This window comes from Canis lupus, chromosome 26 (genome assembly GCF_003254725.2).
Source record: "Canis lupus dingo isolate Sandy chromosome 26, ASM325472v2, whole genome shotgun sequence".
In the NCBI taxonomy this organism is placed as follows: domain Eukaryota; kingdom Metazoa; phylum Chordata; class Mammalia; order Carnivora; family Canidae; genus Canis; species Canis lupus.
The window spans coordinates 37,333,927-37,341,108 of NC_064268.1; positions in this window are offsets into that span (position 1 = coordinate 37,333,927).

The window sequence follows — 7,182 nt, forward strand, 5'->3', positions numbered from 1 at the left end:
TCCTCCACCTCTGGGCTCATTTACCCAGAGAAGGGATGGAGAAGGGGTGTAAACCCTCCAAGTTCCCTCTGAGTAATAGTTGGATCTACATGGGGTTCCCCAACCTCCGCTTGGTCCCAGTTCCGCGCTGGGTAGTTCTTTGCTGCTCTGTGTGGGATGTTCGGTGGCTTCCCCGCTCTACCCACCAGATGCAGCAGCATCCTCTTCACCTGCCCCCCAACCAAGAGTACGGTAACCAGAAACGTGTCCAGACAGCGTCCAAGGTGGAGGGCAAGCTCACGCCTGGGTGAGAACCAGTGACCCAGAGGTCTGCAGGGTTTCCTGAACCACTCGGGAGAGACCTCCCTCCTCTGGAAGCCACGACAAGCGAGCGTGGCCGGGCTCAGGCCAGGGCTTTCTCACAAGCAGAACTAGGCAGCGTGCCATCCTCCGCTCCCTGGGAGGTCGGGAACAGATCATGGGACGAGGGACGTCGGGGAAGCCACGGAAGACCAGCGGGGTGGTTAGATCCGTGCTTTTCAACGTCTTGTGCCTGAACCACAGCTTTCAGAGAAAGGACCAAACATGGAGATTCCCGGGCGTCCTCTGGGCCCGCTGTATGGGAATTTGGATTTTTAACAGCTCCCAGCGGGATTCTCATGCACCCCCAGGCAAAGGACTACAGTATTAGACAACGATGCTTATTTATTTATCTTTTAAAAAACGCTTTACTTTTAAATAAGCAGAGACAGTGCATCAATAGCACGCACGCAGGAAGATGGAGCTCGGCTTTGATGTAATACCAAGTGCTGTACCTTAACTTTGTTTTCTCTTTTCCTTTATAAACTTCACTGCCTCCTCAACACTAACACAATCCATATGTTCGTGGAAAAAAAAAAAAAAGAAAATCCGCCACCTCACCCATCCCTGCTCGCCCCAAATGTGAGGCTGGTCGGGCACACGCGAGTGTCCCCAACCCTGATCCACGTGGCTTCTTCAGTGCGATGGGGCGACCAGAGCCATCGTCCCTCCCATTTCCAGCCTGCGTGGTCTGTGCTGCTTTTTCCTGATCCTGGAGGAGGTATTTTTGAGGCCTAGAAGGAAACATAAGGAAAGCAATCTCTGATAAGGAGTTTTTAGGCAAAAGAATAGGGTAAGATGCATTGTAATTGCTTCTTCTTCTTTTTTTTTTTTTTGTAATTGCTTCTAAAAGAGTCATCTTATCTGATTGGGGTCTGTGTTCTCATAGGGAAGCCCTAAACTCTCAACCTCCAGCTCCCCAGTCGGATCGCAGTTAACGTCACCGCAGCTCCGAACCTACTGAATGCATCTCCGAGCGGAGAGTATGAGCCGTTGGCTTTTCCCTCGCCACCCTCCGGGGCCGGCGCAGGTGCTCGACGTGGGGAGGCGTGAACTCCCCACCGATGGCAGTCTTCCCTGCCGCCGGGCCCTGGAGGCCTCTGGGTATTGATCTGCGTGCTGAGCCACACGGGGGACTTTCCTGGGGCTCCTAACAGGTGGGGAGCAGGAGGGTCCCCAGTCCCCGCACGGACTCCGAAGAGAGCTCCCTCAGGGTCCTTGCTTCCTGGGACTGAAATAACGAGGACCCCGGGGCTTGTCTGGCTCAGAGAGAAAACCGAAAATGATGCCAGGGGAGATCTGTACTGGAAAGACAGGCCAACCCACATTCCGTCGGAACCAGGCCTCTGGTGCAACACCAGCCTCATCCCTGCCTGCCAAGCCAGCGGCCGAAATGTGGCCACAGCATCCCCGGGCGCGCTACCACCGGAGGCCTACGCTGGGTTCCCGCAGGGAAGCCTGGCCCCGTGCTCTCGCGTGTGTGGTTCTGGGGGCCGTCCGTCCCGTCGTGTCAGCACGCTCGTTCCTGTTTGTGAGGCGCTTAGGCCAGTGTCTGTGTGTCTGTCGGTCACAGGGGTGTAGATGAAATACCAAGTATGGACGCAGAGACCCAAGGGCACAGGGACGCATTTTTTCACAGACACTTGCCAAATGCTACTCTCATAGATGCTCGAGGTGGAGGGATCGCGCTCGTCGGCTGGGCTTGCCCAGTACTTGGCATCTTACAGTTTTGTAGCCTTATTTATTTATTTATTTTAAAGATTTTTATTTATTTATTTATTTGAGACACAGAGAGAGAGAGAGGGCGAGCATGAGCAGGGGGGAGCAGCAGAGGGAGGGGGAGAAGCTGACTCCCCACTGAGCACAGAGCCTGATGTGGGACTCGACCCCAGGACCCCAAGATCAGGACCTGAGACAGAGGCAGGTGCTCCACCGACGGAGTCCCCGGGCGCCCCAAGTTTGTAGCCTTCTTCAGAAGAGGAAGGGGGCGAGGCGAGGAAGGGGGTTCTCTTAGTATCTCGTTTGAAGGGACAGGGAGTTGTGCTGTTTTATTCAGAGATCAACGCTCTTCCCGCGAATGTTCTGAAAGCCGCTGGGGTTTCATGGACTCCCTCTCCTCCACCCCTTCCATTAGCCACCCCCCAGATCAGAAAACGTCTTTGGCAGGTGGGATGGTGGGCCTCAATTCTTTATCCACCCCTCTGCCGTGCGCCCTAGCAGCCCCCCACCCCCAACCCAAGGCAGAGTGAGCTTCCCATTGGCTGGCGACCTGCTTTGGGCGGTGGCTGTGATGGCCTGGTGGGCACATGCTGGTTCCGCACCTGGCCTTCCGGAACGAGCATCGCCCTCCCAGGTCTAGGACAGGAGCTCACCCCAGGTGGCTGCATCCTGTGAGCCCGCGGCCCAGAGGATCCCTAGGGAATGTGGGGCCGAGCGCAGCCAGACCCACAGCTGGAGGCCTCAGCGGCCTGGGACCTGTGAGCGAGAAAGATGATTGCGCTCTAATGCCCTGGGTTCGGAGTGAGCCGCTTGTTCCGCAGCAATAAATCAGAGCGAACCGATGCAGCGTCCTTAAGCCTTTCCTCTCCCAAGTGCATAGACGAACGCTCAGCTCAACGCGTCTTGGGGCAGATGGCTGCATGTCCCTGTCCCTTCAAAACGGAGAAGAGGAGAAGAGCTGCTTCCACACATGGGCCTCAGCGACAGCACTTTGCTAGAGACCATCTCTGGGGAGGGGGATGTCTTCCGATCTGTGCGTCCGAAGCCCAGTTTGCCCCCGAGACAGCCCAGCCCAGGAGAAGAGGATCCAACCAGCACTGGGATTGCGTCGAGCCTCTGCCCCTTGCCAGCCGCGTCCGAGGCCGCTTACCTCCTCTGAACCTCCTTCCCGTCTGTTGGGGTCGTGGGGAGACGGTTAGTAGAGACGCCGTCCTTCAAGGCCCAGCCCGCAGTCAGCGGCACAGAAACGGCAGGTGCCGCGTGGGCAGAGTCGGTCGGTGCAGGTGGACCTCCGGCCGCGGGGGGTCCGGTTCCCTCAGAGGGCACCGCCTCTCCCTCCCTGCCGTCCTCGGCAGCTGCCCTGGGCTCCTCGCTGCGCCCGGTGCTCGGCGCCTTCCCTCCCTCGTCCCTACTCCTTTCCGAGGGGGTGCGAGCGGGACACCCGGCCGTCCCCCACGCAGGGGGCTGGAGGCTGCATCTCTGTCCCCGGTCCCTGCCATGACCTCTGCTGTGACCTCTACTGTGACGGCCTCCGGGGCCGGGCCTGTAGGACGTCTTTAAGGCTGGCGAGGCCGCGAGGGTGGGCCCCGACCCGAGGGGCTGCTGTCCTGAGACAGGAGGAGACACAGACTCTCCCCTCTTTCTGGTCTCGTGCTCCGCCCGCCCTGTGCCCAGGGGAGAGGCCACGCGAGGACGCGGCGGGAGGGAGGCTGTCTGCCCACAGCCAAGGGGAGCACCCTCTGCAGAAACCCGCCACCCTGCTCCCTTCATTTCGGGCGTCCAGTCTCCAGGGCTACGGGAAAATACATTTCCATGGTTTCAGCCGTTCCGTCTGCAACATTGTGTTAGGGGAGCCCTGGTGGACGCTGCTCCCAGCAGGGTCCGTACTGTCACCCTTCTGTTTTGCAGGTGGAGAAGCTGAGACTCAGAGATGTCAGTGGCCTTGGTCGTACATCCAGCAGCCGTGAGGGCCAGTTTCCCACACGCAGCCCCGCAGCAGAGCCTGCGCTGGACGTGCCCTGCGGTTCTGGGTCCCCGGGCTCTGGGCCACCTTGGGCCGCCGTGGGCAGTGGAAGGCCTCACGTCCCGGCTCTCGGCTCCGGCTTCAGTGGGAAGACAGTGGGAGTCTGCTCCTGGCTAGACGGGCCGAGGAGACACCCGTCGGGAGTCCACCTAGAAGGAAGGCACCCCTCCAAAGAACTGGTCTGTTGGTGTTTTTTTTTTTTTTTTAGGGTCATAATAAATTCTTTATAGTGTGATTCCGTTCGATGCATACTTTATCAGGTCTCTGCCTGGCATCACAAAGGTAGCTGGCTATATGATATTTATAAATATTAATAAGTGCAATAGAGGATTTTTGCAAGACCTCTGCTTATCTTCCCTCAGGGACAAGTTGGCTTCTCCCCCTGCCCCTTGCCACCATGGGGCCCAGAGGAGGCCCTGGGCAAGGAGCAGTGTGGAAAGTGGGAGCCCACGTCGTCGGGAAGGCTCTGCCCCGTGGGAGAGGCTGGGAGTGTGGTTAGTTGACTGCCGTGAGGCCCGGGGCTGGGAACACTGGAAAGGGCATGGCTGGAGATGCCCGCGCCCCTGCGTCCTGCTAGGTGCACTCCCAGTCCTGACCCCTGGGCTGGTGAGCGAGAGGCGGAGGCGGGGCTGTGTGCTAGAAACATCCAGGAGGCTTGAGGTGGCTGACATCTTGGAGTCCAGGGGCCTGCTTTCCTCCGCATGGAGCGACAGCCGAGCCTCAGCAAGGCGGGTGTTCTGGTGTCACGCACTCATCTCTGCAGACACGGAGTCCTTGCCGATTTAGGAAGAACAATGGGGAAGTGCTGAGGCCACAGGGCGCTGGTGACCCGGGGGTGCAGCCTGGTGCCCGGACCTCTGGGGACAGTGCGGGGGACACAGGTGCCGCCCATGCTGCCCACACACAGCACTGTGTTTGTCACTCCAGGTGCAGCAGACTCTTTACTCTGAATGACCTAGTGCAGCAAATGCTCCCTTTAGTGGCTTCTAGGACCCAAGACTGAGCTACTGAGAGGAAAGAAGTGGGCGCTCACCGGGAACCACGTGCCAGAAATGCTGTCTTCAAGGCCCACTGGGAAGCAATGACACCGTGGGTCCTGCAGGCCCGGGAACACGAAGGATGAGCGCCTGCGGCATGGGGCAGAGTGCCACAGACGGTCAGGGACGGCCACACAGGCACGTGGGCTTGCACTTGGAGCCAGGCTCCATCAGTGCTCCCGACCGTGACACCTTTAGTCTCTACTTGGACGCGGCTGTGGCGGGTTGGGGACCGCAGGAGGTTTCCCCAGCTCTTCCCACCCAACCAGTGGGGTCCAGTTCTCCACCCACAGTGGGTTGGCTGGTGTTCCACACGCAGGACCCAGGGCCTTCCTTCGAGGGACCAGCGCTTTGTCCCTGGGTCCAGGGCCCTGAGGCTCCACGGGAGGCCTGGCCCCGAGGCTGCAGGGCCTGTGAGGGCTGGAGGGTGTGCGATGTGGGCAGCGGAGGTGGAGAGGTGGGGGCGGGGGAGGGGTGGGCCGCGGAGGTGGGGGCGGGGGAGGGGTGGGGGCGGAGGTGGGAGCGGGGGAGGGGTGGGCCGCGGAGGTGGGGGCGGGGGAGGGGTGGGGGCGGAGGTGGGAGCGGGGGAGGGGTGGGCCGCGGAGGTGGGGGCGGGGGAGGGGTGGGCGCGGAGGTGGGAGCGGGGGAGGGGTGGGCCGCGGAGGTGGGGGCGGGGGAGGGGTGGGCCGCGGAGGTGGGGACGGGGGAGGGGTGGGCCGCGGAGGTGGGGGCGGGGGAGGGGTGGGCCGCGGAGGTGGGAGCGGGGGAGGGGTGGCCGCGGAGGTGGGAACGGGGGAGGGGTGGGCCGCGGAGGTGGGGGCGGGGGAGGGGTGGGGGCGGAGGTGGGAGCGGGGGAGGGGTGGGCCGCGGAGGTGGGGGCGGGGGAGGGGTGGGGGCGGAGGTGGGAGCGGGGGAGGGGTGGGCCGCGGAGGTGGGGACGGGGGAGGGGTGGGCCGCGGAGGTGGGGGCGGGGAGGGGTGGGCCGCGGAGGTGGGGACGGGGGAGGGGTGGGCCGCGGAGGTGGGGGCTGGGGAGGGGTGGGCCGCGGAGGTGGGGGCGGGGGAGGGGTGGGCCGCGGAGGTGGGGACGGGGGAGGGGTGGGCCGCGGAGGTGGGGGCTGGGGAGGGGTGGGCCGCGGAGGTGGGGGCTGCGGAGGGGTGGGCCGCGGAGGTGGGGGCGGGGGAGGGGTGGGCCGCGGAGGTGGGACGGGGGAGGGGTGGGCCGCGGAGGTGGGGGCGGGGGAGGGGTGGGCCGCGGAGGTGGGGGCTGGGGAGGGGTGGGCCGCGGAGGTGGGGACGGGGGAGGGGTGGGCCGCGGAGGTGGGAGCGGGGGAGGGGTGGGCCGCGGAGGTGGGGGCGGGGGAGGGGTGGGCCGCGGAGGTGGGAGCGGGGGAGGGGTGGGCCGCGGAGGTGGGGGCGGGGGAGGGGGGGAGTGAAGGTGGGGGCGGGGGAGGGGTGGGCCGCGGAGTGGGGGCGGGGGAGAGGTGGGGGCGGAGGTGGGGGCGGGGGAGGGGTGGGCCGCGGAGGTGGGGGCGGGGGAGGGGTGGGCCGCGGAGGTTGGGCCGCGGAGATGGGGGAGGCGGAGGTGAGGCCGCGGAGGGCGCGCAGCGGGGCCCGGCATCGCACAGGTGCAGAGGCGGGTCCCGGGCTCCGGGATGGGCGCTGCGCCCGTCGCAGGCGGAGGGGAGGCCCCGTGGCTCTTCCCAGTAGTTCCCCACGGGGTGGGTGCACGTCCCCCCGTGGGTGCCGCCCGCGCAGGGCACTGGGCCCCGGCGCTCCCGCTGCTGCACCCGGCGGTCCCGGAAGCCTGGTAGAGCCGCTCGGCACCTGTCGGGCCCGCTGCCGCCGTGACAGCCGCAGGGGCGCGGGCCGCACCGACCCCCACGCCGTCGTCTCGCGGACGAGGACCTGCACCCTCAGCGCTGTGGGCGGGCGGGGGCCTCCCCGCCGTTCGGGTGGGTGGCTTCGTGCATCTTCCCAGCTCGGCCCCTTGGTCTTCACCTGTGCCAGGCGCTGGTCACCACCCCCCGCCGCTCGCCCCCCCGCCGCGGCCCGCCCCCCACTC